Raw genomic sequence first — 16,869 nt, 5'->3', positions numbered from 1 at the left:
GGGCCATTCATTAATTATGTAAGGATGATTTTGGCAATTTTTGACCCCCCTCCCCCATGTAAGGGTAAGTAAGATTTTTACCCCCCCCATATCTTACATAATATTTCATTTCATCTTTCAAAATAATAAAATTACGACCCTTACATCATTGGAATCATTATTAAATTCACTATAATAAATTATTTTTTTAAAACCTTTTTGTGCAAAGAAATATTTACTAAAAGGAACCTAGGCTGCATGCTTTTCAACAAATATTTTTTGTATATGATGCAATAATAATTAAAAATAAGATGCCGTACACAGTGCGATTCTTTTATTATATTTTACACTGTTTATTCTTTCAAAAACAAGTAATAAACAACACATCCTTATACACCTTTTTACCTTCCAGGAGCAAATGAAATATGTTCTCTGCCAAACCACTTGACTGCGCGATTTCTAATATAAAATTTTGACTTGGAAAACATTACGTAAGATTGGGTCTGACCCCCCCCCCAAGTAAGGGTATGTAGAGATTTTCCCAACCCCCTCCCTTCGGGACCCTTACGTAATTAATGAATGGTTCCTTACTGCACTCTCCTTGCCCCGGTAATGTGGCAGGCATCCCTGAAAATAATGAATTTGGCTCCCTCTAAATTCTTGGGTGCACTACTGTTGAGCTTATATTTCTAAACTTTGCACAATAATATTATCTCATCAATTGAGGCAGTGAGAAGCAGAGGGATGCAAGTGGCAAAATTAAAAATTTGGAGATAACCAGTACGAAAGATAAGTGGACCTCTCCTCTGTCTTGAGACAAGACATAGTACTAGTAGCCCTAGTAGGTACAGCTGTATAGCATGATTTAGAATTTTTTTAAAATGAAAGTCTACTGTCCGACCATCACAAGACATCTGTGCCTGTCTGTTGCCATAGCAACGAAACATGTCTCATTTTTCCAAGGGAAGCTTAATGGTTGAAAACAGAGGCACAGCCATGGAAGGGGTTTTGGGGTTAAAACCCCTCCCAGAGCTCAAACACATTCATTTCCTCCGTACAAATCAAGGGGAAAAAAAAAGTATTTCTTTTCCAAGAGTGACAAGTTCAAAAAAAGATCTTAACTGCTTTAAATGATCAGGAAGAAGCAGTCACAAATTACTTTCCAATTCTTAAACATACAAGTAATATTTCATGATAAGCACCTCTATGAGTATAAGAGAGCTAAAACCGAGCTCAATAAAGGGAGGAACATGGTATGGTCAAGCAACACTTCCAGCACTGAACAAATCCTTTTTAGAGGCTCCTTCCCATTTCTCATTGAAATATCAAAACCATTATTAGTTAGCATTTGACATTCAGAAAGAAACTGATGTATCTGAAAACTAAAGAGGAGTTTTTTAAAATGATCTCGCCAAAAAAAAAAAAAAAAAGATTAAAGTAAAACTAATTTTACATATACTGTGTGCTTTTTTTCTGCTTTCTTTGTTTTAATGTTATAGTAATATCAATACAAAATATTAATTTTTTTAGCAAGAGTTATAAAGGAATAACTTCTAATCCGAAAAAACTCTGATTAAATATATGGAATAATTTTGCATCATAAAGAAAGCAACGATTTTCAATTTTGAAACCCCCTCCCAAGAAAAATTTTCTGGCTGCGCCACTGGTTGAAAAACCCGTACCACTGCACAAAGGTGAGAAGATGATTGGCAAAATGGTGCCAAAAAACCTCTCCTGCTAACCCTTGCAGAAAATGACTGAAGTCGGTTTCTATGGCAGTAGATGAACTCAGACTTTACGGCAGGAGCTTTTCTCGTGTAGGACAGGCAGAACTTTGGATCCGAACTTTAAACGCAATTTATTTGAAACTTTTAATAGTTTACTTACATCTCTTTGCTTCTCACTGCCTCAATTGTAGTTTGCAGAAAATATATTTCTGTGTCAAATGGCACGATGCCAAAGTAGTTTCTGATAGATTAATATGTGGAGTTTTTTTTCTTAAATTTAGCCATATTGAACAAATATCCAAGCTACAAGTAGAAGCTTGTAATTCAATAGTTAATGATTCATCTGAATGATTAGTTTAACTGATTCCAAGTTGTTGGTAAGTTTTTTTTTCTTTTTAAACGAGGAATTATTTGTCTGGATTTTGAAGCTCTATGTTTCTTTGCTACACCTATACTACTGCTGTAAATTTTGCAAGATAAAATATTCTTTTTATCAGTGTAAAACATATGTTTTTAGTTAACAGTTATGTATTATATTATATCGTTTGTTTTACTTTGTTTTATATGGAGTTCAAATGCATTCCTATGAGAATGAAATGTTGGCTATCTTTAATTTGTATACAGTAGAATACCTTTATAATGTCGATCTATACAAGGCAATTCTCTATAAACCGCACACAACTTTCCAGAAGTAAACAATAGGTTTTGAAGTTTAAAAAATCCCTCTGGTTTGAGTAGCAAACATAAAAATTGTTAGAGGAATCAAATTTTGAAACAGTTTTTCATCTTTCCATTATGATTCAAAGCTTTTAAATGAAAATAATTATTCACAGTAAAAAGAAAATACCAGATGCCTCTTGAAAATGCACCTGTTATGCAAACCATAAAGCTATTCAAAGTGCAAGATAATTCTTATATAACGCAAAAGCTGTGGTCCCAAGGTGTGCGTTATAATGGTCTTCTATTGTATTAATTACTGTAGCAGTGATCAGGTTAAAAGCTGAGGTTCTCGTTCTTAAATGTTAACCTCAAAAAATAGTACTGTCAGCCTCGCTTAACCGGGTAACGGATAAACGAATACCCTGCTTATATGAATAAAACCTCCCGGAACCGAATATTTCCCCTTAGACACGATGTAAAAGATCCTCGCTTAATCGAATAATTTCCCCAGATAATCGAATAACATTTATCAGCTTTCGCAAATATTTTTGTTGAAAATTTTTTGAATAAATTAGAGATAAGTTAAGTAAGAACAGTTGTTGACGTAAAAATATAAAACTATTTTTCGCCTTCAACAAGTGAGAAAAAACTTTTTTCTTTAAAAACATTTAATCCATTCTATCTAATTTCTTATGTGGTTGCCATTGCAAAAAACAATAAACAGTGCAGTCGATAGTTAAATTAAATAACACAAAGAAATATACACATTTCAGACAATAATAAATTGAAAAGTATGAAATGTAAAACACGGCAGAGAAGAAGGGAGAAAAGGACTTGGAAAAGTATTCCCAAAAGACCTTGGAGCAAGCAATCCACTAATTACAGAATTTTTTTCAAAAAATATTTTGCTGAAATTAGGTGCTAAAACAAACATTTTATAATTCAAGTTGAAAGTTACATTTTTATAATTTTTATACGAACTATAATGTATGAATAAATTAGTAAACTATTTTGTTGTTTACTTAGCTTATTTCAAAAACTTTTTACAAATAACATTAGTTATTTTCTTGGCTATTGATTTATAATTATTACGTTTTAAGACATATGATGTCAATTTAGAAAGGTAAAAAAAATGTCCCCGCTTTATCAAATACCCCACTTAATGAAATGATATTTCTTAGAACAGACGATATTCGATGAAGCGGGGCTGATGGTATTTGTTTGAATTATAACCATATCTTACACTTTCAAGACAATCTTATTTTTCGTATGATGTTATCAGTGGGTCTTTTACAACTAGTACATTATTCTCTTTAACTGTAGGACAAAAGTTTGGGAATTATACTCCTTAAACATAGAGATTTAAAAAAAAATCTTTTTAATAAAAATTCTTTTTTAACTGTGCTGTCTACATTTTGGCTGTAAATGAGATCTAAAGTTTTCAAACAATTGATTCAAAATTAGAGTTGTGAAATCTTCATAGATTTATCATTAAATTTTCCAGATTATATAAAATAGTTTAAGTATATTGTTGTAAAAATGCATTCGGTGTCAGAGTTAAGTTAATTTATACAAAATATATAAGATAAGAAAATACCTTCTTTTTTTTGCATTACTATACATTTACGTTAGGTATGCATTCATTTCAGTTACATTCCTTCTTGAACAAGTTCTGCTTGCTAGATGTATATATCTTAATGAATTAGTGATGTATTTTTGTAATGCTCAGCAATGGACCAATATTTAAATTTTCTATTTGTGTTTCATGGATACTTGACCTGCATTATTTATGGGGGAACCCCTCTTTCCTAGTTATGGGCCTGCTTTCTTATATTTAGTAAACATTCAGTTTCTCCAACTGCAATTCCATACTGATTTGCTTCATTTTTTTCCCTTTAATATTTTTATTTTTGTATTGACTCTTAATGCTACAAATGGCTTTCATGAAGCAAATTGAAAAAAAGAAAAAAAAAAAAAAAAAAGGTATTTAAAGAATCTTCTTAGGATATAAATACTTTAAGGATCACAAGTAGTAAAAAATAATGTTCAAGTTATTATTTTTTTCTTTAGATGATGGAGCTATTTTACAATATTTCTATTTACTTCGTTGTGTGTATGTTGAAATTGCATTTCAGTACAGTGTTGAATTGAAATTATTCAAACATAAATTTTTATTTGGTAGAAATACAGTGCGAACCATAGAGTTTTATTTCTGTTACATTTCATTTTAGTTAGTTCATATGTTTAGCGATTTTAGCCTGCAGATTATGAAATGTGAACACAATATTTTTATGTTACGTTTTGTATTTGTTGTTATTTCTGTATTTGACTGTTGAACATTAATTTTAGACCAGTGACTTCTTTATTTTGTTTTTGTTGGATACATTTTATTAATATTATTCCATTTATTTTCAACTGAAATATTTTGCATTTATTTTTGACATCTATTAGGTCAAACAATTCGTTTTAGACTTCTTTGAAGGGAAGTTGATAGATTAGGATTCATCCATGTAAAATATAAACAAGCATTTTGCATTTATATTCAGAATCAGTTGGTTTGTTTTTAATTGGTTTAAGGTGTTTAGTTATGGTGATGAGCTCTTTAAACATAATTACAGTAATTTCATCACATGTTAGGGGAAATAAAATCTTTTTGTTCCATACAATTTTAATGATATCAAAATCTTTTCACAGCAACTCATTGTGTGAAATTATTTTATGATTTTTTTGAAGCACAATAATAACGCTTGGCAGGGTCGGATTTGGAAGTGTGGGGGCCCTGGGGCAATGGAGTGGAGGCCCCTTATCAGGGTTCGAAAAGATAATATTTTCGAAAATATCCGATACTTCGATATGTATCCGAATATTTTGATATATATGTGTATATCTGATATTTTCGACCTGTGAAAGTTAGGATATTTTGTAAAAATTTTATTGTGGGGGCCCCTTTGTTGTGGAGGCCCGGGGCAGAAGCCCCGCCTGCCCTCCCCTAAATCCAGCCCTGACGCTTGTTCTATTGATTATTTGTCAGGAACAATTCAATATTTTCTCCATGTAATATTGTAAATTGTTTATAATAACAGAGTTCCTTAAGAACTTTAAAATTGAACATGGCAATTATCTATAGATGAAACAGTATGATTTACATGGAATATATTTTTCTTACCCAGAAAATTGTACATATCATGCAATATTGTTGAAAATTTTAAAGAATATAATCAAATTTTTAGTCAAATTCTTTCATAATTTTCTTAAAAGAGTCGTTATGATTCTAAAGTGAGATTTTGAGAATTTTGTGTAAGCTGGAGTTGTTTAATTTGATCATTAAAGTTTGATTGTTGCTGGATGTATTGAATTGTTAAAATATATATGCACTGTTATTTTGTATTGTTTATTTGTAGCTTATGCTTAATAAAGTGGATGTAGTTGATTGAACTCGACTAATATTTATGATTTGTTTTATTAATCGTTATGTAAAGTAATTTCAGCTTATAATAAGAGGGACAGTGCTGGTAAAAAAAATATCATCCTTCTCGCATTTTCACAACAATGGGATAATGTAAGAAGTTTTGGTCGACCGATTAACGATGAAAGTATTAAATTCTGCAAAACTTATGAAATAAACATTTAACAGCAGGAATCCGATAATTGTTTACGTAGATCGGGGCTGTTTCTGGGCCAAGACAAAGTGCTGAGCCCATGCTCATTTTTCCATTTCTGAACCTGCGTGTGAGTTTAGAGGAAAAAAAATTACTTAACCCCATGTCAATTTAAGTCTAATAACAGGATAAAGGTTTTTTAATTGTTACTTACCAGTTTTGTCCCATGGCACGGAGCAAAATCGTCCTGGAAAATGACGTTTGGAAGTAAAGTGATCCTGGATAGTAGGAAGCAGTTTCTCCTCCAAAATGCCAATATACACCTGAGCGTTAAAGTGAAGCCCACCAACTCCTTGATCAGAAGTACATCCCCAAATCATCTGGGATACGGGATGCTTGACTGTGTGTTGAATGCAGTCGGGATGATATTCCTCTCCTTTGAGGCGCAAGTGATGCAATTTTTTTTACCACCACTGTATTTATTACTTATTGAAAAACATTTTGTTTCGCAGCATGATTGCGTGTGACCTATTGAAGTGAAAGTTATGATGACGGATCCCTAATTCGACGTGTCTCTAGTAATACCATATATCTGTTCATCTTGTTCTTGGTTTAAATTAGGTGGCCTATAAATGTTTTCCAAGCGCAATGCAATTTTAGTATAATGCATGAAGCGTTTAGCATAAAAAAGAAGAGCTCAATCTATTTTCAAAAACTTTACAGGAGAGCCAAATATTTCACTCTCTGCCCACTTTATTTTTCTAAAAGATTTTCTTTTTGTTTGAAAAACATTAGTGTACTTTCAGTAAGTTACCGCCCTGTAGCCAGGGATAAGGCAGAAATACATGAAACACACCGTCAACTCAGTCAATTCCAGCCGAGGACTGCAGTTTCGTGCTAATTAGCACTCATCAGCCTGGCTTATGAATTATGAGTGTCAAACAAACTATCAGTTTGTTTGGCACTCTTGGCTTCCTTAAGAGGTTTTCCACCTCCAGCTCAGTCACTTCCTAAGCCAGGCTGATGAGTGCTGATAAGCACGAAACTGCAGTCCTCGGCTGGAATTGACTGAGTTGACGGTGTCTTTCATGTATTTGGTGTACCATTTAGTTTTTATTATTTTTTTAAATAAGCAAATTTTTTAAATTATTCACAGATAGAAATAATTTGGATTGAGTTGGTTTTGAAATAAATTTGCCCTTATTTTTAGCTTTCAATTTTTCATTCAAATTTAATTAAATTCATGTGGTTTCTCTTTTATGCCTTGTATTAATCTATTATCATAAATGTAAGCTGATTAACCAGTTTATTATAATAGTGTTGTTTCTGTTACTCGTATGTTTTTGCTGTGGCTATGCAGGGCCAGATTTGGAAGTGTGGAGGCCCCTAATCAGGGTTCGAAAAGATAATCATATTTTCGAAAATATCCGGTGTTTTGATACATATCCGAATCTTTTGATATATATGTATATATCCAATATTTTCGATCAGCACTTTAATAGCAAATACATCCTGAAGTTACTGCTATTTCTTTTTTTATATTATTATGTATTATAATTTATAGGGGAGAAAAAACGTAAAATTTGGATATTTTGTAAAAATTTTGTTGTGGGGGCCCCTTTGTTATGGAGGCCTCGGGGCAGTAGCCCCGCCTGCCCTCCCTTAAATCCGGCCCTGTGGCTATGTTGTAAAAGCAACTGAGCTGGTTTTGGAGCAAAACCGGTTTTCGGCATCGGTTTTCGACTTGATTGAGAGGGAATTGTTCCAAATCGCATTGTGGCATGTGGCATGACACTTATGCCACATGCCACAATGATATTCAAAGAAGTAGGGTCTGGTGGGGGAAAGTGGTCAATGGGGTAAAGTGGTCATAATTCAAATAAATGGCTATACCTTAAAAATAAATGTTCGAATGAATGTGAAAATTTTATTTTAGAGTAGTGCAGTTAGAAACTACATTTTGAATACAAAATTTTACATCTGGCAAAATTTTATTTGGTAAAAAAAAATATTTTGAGTGATTATGAATTTTTTAAAAATATAAACACCTTTTTTAACTTCCTTGGGAAATTTTGTTTGTTAGAATTATGAACAGATTGACTGCACAGGAAGCTTCCTACATGTCTCAAGAACTCATACTCATTAGCAGTTAGCTTAATCTATTTTGAATAATTTTTTAGAACAATTTTAGTAAGATGGGGTAAAGTGGTTATAATATTAGGCTTAACGAATATTGTTCTTTTAAAATCACTTAATCTTTAAGTATAAGGCAGGTATAAATTAAATATTAATTTCACTTAATATGTATTGTTTTTACAGTAAACAAGGTTAAATATATGAGTATATGCGCATTCATACGCATATACTCGTGTAGGCACGTATATATACGTATTCACATAAATGCACCAATAAACAGGTATTTGGGTATCTCGTAGTATTTTTTATCTATACAGATATACATTCGACTATACACGTATATACCCGCTTATACTCGTACATATACAAACACTTATATACTCAGGTAGACACGACGTATATACACGTACATACTCGAGCTGACACTTACATACTAGCATATGATATACATGCATGCAGGGTGAGTTTAAACTCATGGGCAAATTTTTAAAAGGTGTTAGAGAGGAGGATAAGAAGTAAGAATCATAAGAAACATATGTTCACAAACTCAACGCTGACGCGCTACATGCACGCAAAGCCAGAAACTAATGAATGCAAAGCATGTCACAAATTTATTACAAAAAAGACAATTTTACACAACGACTTAAGAAAGTTTTAAAGTCATTGATGAAACTTGCGGCCGGCATCTGTAATACATGCGTCGTAATCACTCTGTTGCAATTACGAGACTCTTGAAAAACTTTCATCAGTCGCTGCGCCTTTGTTGCGATGCGTGTATTAGAGCTACTACAGGCCTTACTTTTTAACAACTGTCTAAATATTTCTTAAGTACTAAAATGTTGGGTAAAATCATCTTTGTGTAACACATTTGAGACCTGTTTTCATTCCATCGATTTCTGGCTTTGTGTGCATGTAGCGCGTCAACAACCATAAGTTCCTTGTGATTCTTTGCTTCTTATCCTCCCCTTTCACACCACTTAGATTTTGCCCAAGATCTTGGATTCACTATGTAAGCATACATGTATATTAGCGGATAAACTCGTAGATATACGTGGATACATGTACTGGTATTTACACGTAAATGTACGTATATACGTCTAACAAGTATAGAATCGTGTTTACACGTAAGCATACGTATATACTCTTGCTTCCATATATATATATATATACGTGAGTAGACACGTACCAAATACGTACTAGATATATCCACGAATTAACTCGTGTATACCCGTATATGTATGTAAGTACACTACTGGCCGTTGAAATTGCTACACCAAGAAGGAATAATCTGAATGAAACAAAATTTTGCACACGTGATGGCAACATTGACACTAGAAAACGCTTACAAAATGAAAGCAAAATGATCATTTATTGCTGAAAAAATCTCACATGAATGGAGGTTTAAATACCCTGTTGCGCCACCTTTAGTTGGAATTTAAAAACTGATACGGTCGAGCATTGAGGTACAGCAGTTTCGTACGATGTCTTACGTCTTCTCGTACCACAGTTGCTGTAAACGCGCCACTAATTTGATCAAACTTACAGGCTGTCCAATTTACCGTCTCAAGTGATCCCAGATATGCTCAATTTGTGACAAGTCACAAATCGCAGACCAGAGCATCACGCAGACTAGAGAAAGTGATAATGCGGAAGAGGAAATCCCTTTACACCCTTGCTGTGTTTGACCAAGCATTGTCATGTTAAAAAATGGTTCCTGGGAGCCCCGTCGTGAGTGCTAACACGTATGAGTTTCATCGAATGAGTGGCACGTTTACAGCAACTGTGGTACGAGATGACGATATCGTAGGAGACTGTTATGTCTCAACGCCCGATTGTTTCGCTTCAAGTACATCGTACATTCACGCTAGAGGTGGCTTAACAGGGTACTTAAACCTCCATTTATTCGAGATTTTTCCAACCATAAATGATCAATTTGCTTTCATTTTGTAATCACTTTCTAATGTCAATTTTACTATCACGTGTGCAAAATTTAGCTTCATTCTGGCAATTTCCGCTTGGTGAAGCAATTTTAATGGCCAGTAGTGTATCTATGTACACTTATATATGCGTATATACGTCGACCATACACGTATATACTCAGAAACTCAGGTATGCACATATATACTCGAGATACATGTGCAAACACGCAAATGATGTTCGTTTTGCGCGTATATACTCGCATACACTCGTGTAGACACGTATACACTCCTATCGGCAATCACGTATACATGCTTATACGCTCGTGTATACACGAATATACTTGAGTAGGCACATGCGTGCATGTATCTGATGTATACATGTATTTATTCATATATGAACATGTTTACTCTTGTTTACACGACACGTATATACTCGTGCATACCCGCATATACTCGTACATATACTTGTAACTATAAAAATAATCGAAATATACAAATAATAGGGTTATTTGTAACAGTTTTGCAGCTGTTTTTAACTATGACCACTTTACCCCATGCTATGACCACTTTCCCCCACCCCATGGGGTAAAGTGGTCATAAATACAAAGGGAAATTAAAATGTTATAAAAGTACTTAAATCAATATTTTTTTTCCTAAAATTCAATGTACGTGTTCTTTAATAATGCAATGTAAAATAATAACAAAAAAAGTTGAAGTATTCAAAGAATTTATTGTATTTATTATCCACCTAAGTTGAAAACCTACGATTTTATGACCACTTTACCCCACCAGACCCTATCAAATTTTGGGTGGGGAGAGGGGGGATGGCGGGGATCCATGGATTTAGCTGGTATTAAGACAGTACTAATATTTTCTGAATTTATTTTATTAGCACTTCTTTGCAATTACAGAATTTATTTTGTCAACAAGCTACATTTCTAGCCTCAAAATGATTTTTTGAACTGCTTTTTTATAATATTGAATTGTTTTTGAAGAAATAAAAAAGAAATACTTCAAACAGGGGGGAGCATTTCATCCCATTTCTTGTTTTAACAATATAGCAGGTTGATTCTCCAAAATCCTAATAATATTGCGTTATTCGTTTGTGTGGGGACAGGGCTCGAAAATTATATTGCCCAACATGCCCGGGGCCTGTAAAAATTCCTATCGGGCATGAATTTTATCCTTACCTGCCCAGCTGGGCATGTAATTATTACAATTTTTAAATTAAGTATTTTTAATTTTAATGACTTATTATGTACTATTTATTTAAACTTTTTTTAAGTTGTATATATTGAAATAATTCTTGGTTCAGATATGAAGCTGTGAAATTAATTTTTTGTGTGATTAATGATAGACAACAAACTCAAATATTTTTATTATTATAAAATTAAAAAAAAAAACTGGGCATGTAAAAGTTTATTCGGGCATGTACCTTTTAGACAAACATGCCCGGTAGGACATGTAAAGTTTTTAAGATTTTTTTCTAGTCCTGGTGTTGGAAGAACAGCACAAGAAATGCTTAACCCACTAAGTTTTTTTAAAAAAGTAATCATGAATTGCTTATTGTTTTCACTTGACTGTTGAATGACGTCCCCCATCCTTTGATTTTATTTTTCTATGCTTATAATGCAGGCAGCTAGTGCCTCTAATCAGGCCTGGATCTATAAAGTTTAGGCCCCCTGCAACAGAATCCGTAGGGTCTCTCCCCAGAAGCCAATAGTGTATACTTGTATTTGTAGCGTTAATTAGTCTTAAAACTAGTTTTTGTTTTTTAATTTTTTTTCTGAATTTCTTGGACCTAGGCGCCTTATGAACGTGCCCCCCTCCCCCGCACTATCACACATCAGCTCGTTTTAACACGCTTTTACTAGCTTCACCTGTGTAACTGAATCTTGCAGCTCAAATTTCGCCCACTTCCTGCGATAGAATTCTTTTGAAATTGGACATGCGACCTCAGACCCGATGACAATGCAATATTCTATAATCGAATTAATTAACTACTAATTATTCTTTTATTATTATTTATTTTTGTATAAATCCACTAATATGAGGATGAAAAATACTCCCAAAAATTACAATGAAATATCGATAGAATCCCCTGATTTTTCTGCATCAGATAAAATTTGTTCCAAGGTATTTAGAACGTGAGTTATAATTGTTTTTAACTAATTTCATGTCAAAATGTAGGTAAGTTTTCAAATGAAAACTCATTGTTGATCACGGTCATTGTTGAACTATGATTTTATTAAATTACCTATACCTCAAATTTTTAAAAATATGATTTCCACAAACATGTAAATTGTTGACTGGAATAGATTAGCTGGATCAGACAATTTTTAATCCGGCAATTTATCGAGCAGTTGAACGTGTTTAGAACTCGACTGTTATACCTTAAGGAGTATAATTTTCCTTTTTGGAGTTCGAGAGATCCCCAATTCAAATGTTGCCCGAGTCTTTGGCTTTTTCTTCTGGAGGGGGGGGGGGAGGGATTTCATGAATGTAAAAAGTCTCAAATTATATTAAAAAAAATATTTTTTCGTAAAACAAGTAAAATTAAAAGGAAGAAAATAAAAAAATAGTTAAAAAAACTAAAAAAACTCGCTTTTGTAGCAATATGAACTAAAAAGTAAAAAATAATCTTTGGATGTTAAGTACAGTAAAATTATTGGCCAAACAATTTACTTTAATGTAATAAATGCATGGGGCTTCATGTCTGTTGTCTTAAATTTCTTCCTTTTATTGTCAGAAAAATCTCTTGCATGTTTTGAGTTTGAAACGACAATTTTTTTTTTACCGATCACTGAACTGCAATGTCTATCTTTATCTTTACTAATAATAAAGCTGAAAGTCTGTATCTCTGGACGTCTGTTACGCGCATAGACCGTTCGACCGATTTTCATGAAATTTGGCACAGAATTAGTTCGTAGCATAGGGGCGAGCACATCGAAGCGATTTTCCGAAGAAAACTCGATTTTGTTCTTTTTCTATTATATTTTACCAAGAATATTTTACCAAGCAAATTATCACAACGTGGACGAGTAAATTACGAAATTATCATAACGTGGAACCGTAACATGGGTAAGAAAATGAATATAGCAAATTAGTGAGAAATGCATCATCCATTATTTTTAAATATATAGGCGAACCAAAAGAACTTTTAATTTTCTACTACGGGCAAAGCCTTGCGGGTTCCGCTAGTATATAATAAAAACAAAAGAGGATGAAAAATAGAAGGATATTTCTGTCCCAAACATCTCCAACTTCATTTCCGAGGCGTTATTTATCAACATTCCGTTCGAGCTATCAGCCGCTATTCAGAAGCAATTTGGGAAGAACATCATCCAATAACAGTGGGGATAAAAGGATTCGCTGGAGCGAGTTTGTTCCTGACATCCCAAATATATCAATTTTTGGCGTTTATGTGTGAGGGGGAGCACAGATATCGATGTGCCCGGTGGTAGGAAGAGAACGCTGATAGGAAAGGTTTGGCGCTTGGAATCTTTTCAGTAACATGAATCCTGAGGATACGGGAAAAGGAATGCTGTTATGATGCTCGTTATGTTGCTGTACGAAATTAGAGACTATGATTTGTGAGAAAGCGTTTAGTCCAATTAGCTACAAGAATTTATAATAAAGTTAATAACAGAATTTTTTTAAAAAAAATGCTAAGCACTTTTCATAACGCACTCAAAAGGACAAAATAACCTTTCTGGGTCAGAAAGGACAATTTAAGCATTCCTGTAGTTTTCGAAAATTTCAAGAAAATGACACCACAAACGAAGAAAAGTGCGGCTCAAGTCATGAAGAGAATTTCTCTCTTATCATTATCTAGCTTTCAATCATAACTTTGAGTGTTCAAACATGCATATTTTTCCTATTGGGGAAAGTTAGGTTTGAAATGATTAGAACCGCACTTTTCTTCGTTTGTGGTGTGGTTTTCTTGGAATTTTCGAAAACTACAGGAATGCTTAAATTGTCCTTTCTGACCAGGGTTGGCCGGATTGGACCCAATTGGGTTGGACCCAATGGGTTTTTTTGAAAAAACCCATTTAAAAAAACCCATTATTTAGCCCACTTTTGGGTTTTTTAGAATTTTCTGAGAACTTTTTTTTAAAAAATAATTAATTTAAATACTTTTAATATTTAAACTTCTTTTTTTATTTCTTCTTCACAATAGGCAATGGACATAAAAAATGAATTTTGAACTTTAATAGTATTTCTTAACTCTTAAGGGCATTAAAAAATGCTTCAAAGATTTTAAATAAATATATTTAACTTTTTCCTTCAACTGGTCAATAAGGAACTCAAATTATCTTGACTAAGTCCTGTCACGTCAGATTTTCTCGGTATTTGCAGATTGTACAAAGGATACTACTTTAGCTAAAAGGCTCTCATGTGAATTATTTTCTGCAAACCAACACGTCACAAAACTCAAATAAACAAGGTATATTTTTTAGAAATTAACAGGTTTTACAAATGGTCGGACAGAAAACGGAATAGGATGTACAGTATTTTCACTATCTTACGAAAAAGTTTAACATTTCTTACTCTGTACACAGAAATAGAAAAACAGGCAACATAAAATTCAAGGAAATGTCTTAATTAAGCTGGAATTCAGTAAAAAGGGATTTAAACTACTTGAGGTTCTACAGTAGTTTTGCATAACAAAATGAAATACAATAAAGTAAAATGCAAAAAAAAAAAAAAAAAAAAAAAAAATGTAGTAATTAAAAACGAACAATAAATTTTATCACTCAAGAAATAACTTTGCCTTAACTGTTGGTAATCATGGAAACTAAAAAAATCTGAAACTTCACCATTCTTGAATTTTGTCGTCTTTTATACCCTTCTTCAGAAAACGCTGAATTTTCCAGCTTTTTTTTATCAAGACAATTTTTGTGCTTTGTCCATATACTTATGCTACAATATGCTACGAGTACCCCACCTTTCCCCTAAAAAAAGACAAAAAAACCCACATTTCTTTTAAAAAACCCAGCTTTAGTTGGGTTTTTTTGGGTTTTATTTAAAAAAACCCAAAAAACCCTGGGTCCATGGGCTTTTTTAAAAAAACCCGGGTTTTTGCCAACCCTGTTTCTGACCCAGAAAGGTTATTTTGTCCTTTTGAGTGCGTTATGAAAAGTGCTTAGTATTTTAAAACAAATTCTGTTATTTTATTCCTTTTAGTGTAAATGTATTTCAGAAATAGAATAATTTTAGCATCACGAAACTTCACCTTATTTTTTCGTATAAATGCTCGGTACTTAAAGGGAAAAAAACTATATACGTATCTAAAACTTTAAGCAGTTGGCACTAAAATTTAATCATTGTTCCTCTCTAGGATTTATGCTTGCTAATTTCATCCTTGCTTCAGATTAGCCTTGATTTAAAATTTTTATTATGATTGCTTTTAACAGTACTGTTGCAAGGCAACAAAATTTGTAACAATGGGTTTTATATTTAAACATAGAATGGGGAAATTACATGAAATTTGCTATTTTCCGTCCTAACGGAAGTTATAATTTTATTTCAGAATTTTAATTTTTCAGCGTGAAGTTGTACCTTAAGATTAAGCAAATCATTTAGTGAAACCCGGAAGTCTCTAAGTGATCTAGTTGCTGAAATATAAGCAAAACCGGGCCTCAGATTACTCCGTGACAAACAGGCCAAGTATAATAAAAGTGCTTAAAAATGAACCCTGACCCCCTGATTGCTGACTTCATATTAAGATGAATCTCGTGGGTCGGAACACCTCGCTAGAATGAATTTGAAGAAACCTCAAATTTTGCTCTTTATACTCAATAGCATCGAAAATGCTCAGAATAGCGTTTTTGGAGCTTTAATTTCGAAAAATCACTGGCCGTAATATTACAAAATATGGCCTTACAAATTGCATTTTAAGACTTGAGCAGAGTCAGATAAAAACATAAAGTATCTGCAAGCTAATCATTGTCTATCACGTAAAAAAGGGGGGGGGGATTGTCCGGATTCAAAAAAAAAAAAAAAAAAAAAAAAAAAAAAAAAAAAAAAAAAAAAAAAAAACCGAAAAAACTTTTTTAGTCATAAGAAATAAATACTTGCACGTATATGCTTAGAGGTTACAAGGAACTAATTTTCATGCCAATTATGTGAGCCTATGGATGCAAAGACCCAAGATAAATTTCAAAATTTTAAAACTAAGCTTCTTTTAGCAGATATCTTTGCATTCGTAAGCTCACATATTTTTGGGAATTATATCTCCGCTGCAGATCATAATTTGGTGGGACCTTTCTTTTCTTAAGCTGTCAAGTCAAGAAATCAATAGCATACCCAAATTTCTGAGAATGAAGGAAAAACTAGCAATTCGCTGCTTCTTGGAAATGCTCTGTTGAGAGAGGGGACAAAAACAAGTGCAATAATTCTATTAGCAAAAGTGTTATTCATGAAGACGAGAGATACCAGTAGGAGCAAGTCCCCCATCTGTCTTTGGTCCCTTAATAGCCCAATGCACACAAGGATTACAAAACTATGCCGTATTTTCGGACGTAAGCGCCGCGGCACATACGCAAAAAAAAAAGTTTATAAATTGCCGATGCGGCTACAGCTGGTGCGGCGCATATGCTTTTTTTTTAGTTTACAACATTTTACAGAAAAAAACTATTTTGAAAAGAAAGAAAATGAAATGCTTCGAACTTTCTTCGAAATGATCGGCAATGTGTTCAAAATGTGTTTTGAATAAAAAATAACAACATTTTCCTTTTGAATTTCTGGTAGCATTATTAAACACGCTTTTTCCCTCCCAAGCGATCAACTATGCAAAAAAATTGATGAATTCATAATCGGCATGTCCCGCCTTTTTTGCACAGTTTA

Source organism: Uloborus diversus, chromosome 4 (assembly GCF_026930045.1).
Source record: "Uloborus diversus isolate 005 chromosome 4, Udiv.v.3.1, whole genome shotgun sequence".
NCBI classification, from domain to species: domain Eukaryota; kingdom Metazoa; phylum Arthropoda; class Arachnida; order Araneae; family Uloboridae; genus Uloborus; species Uloborus diversus.
Note: the sequence above shows the minus strand (reverse complement) of the source record.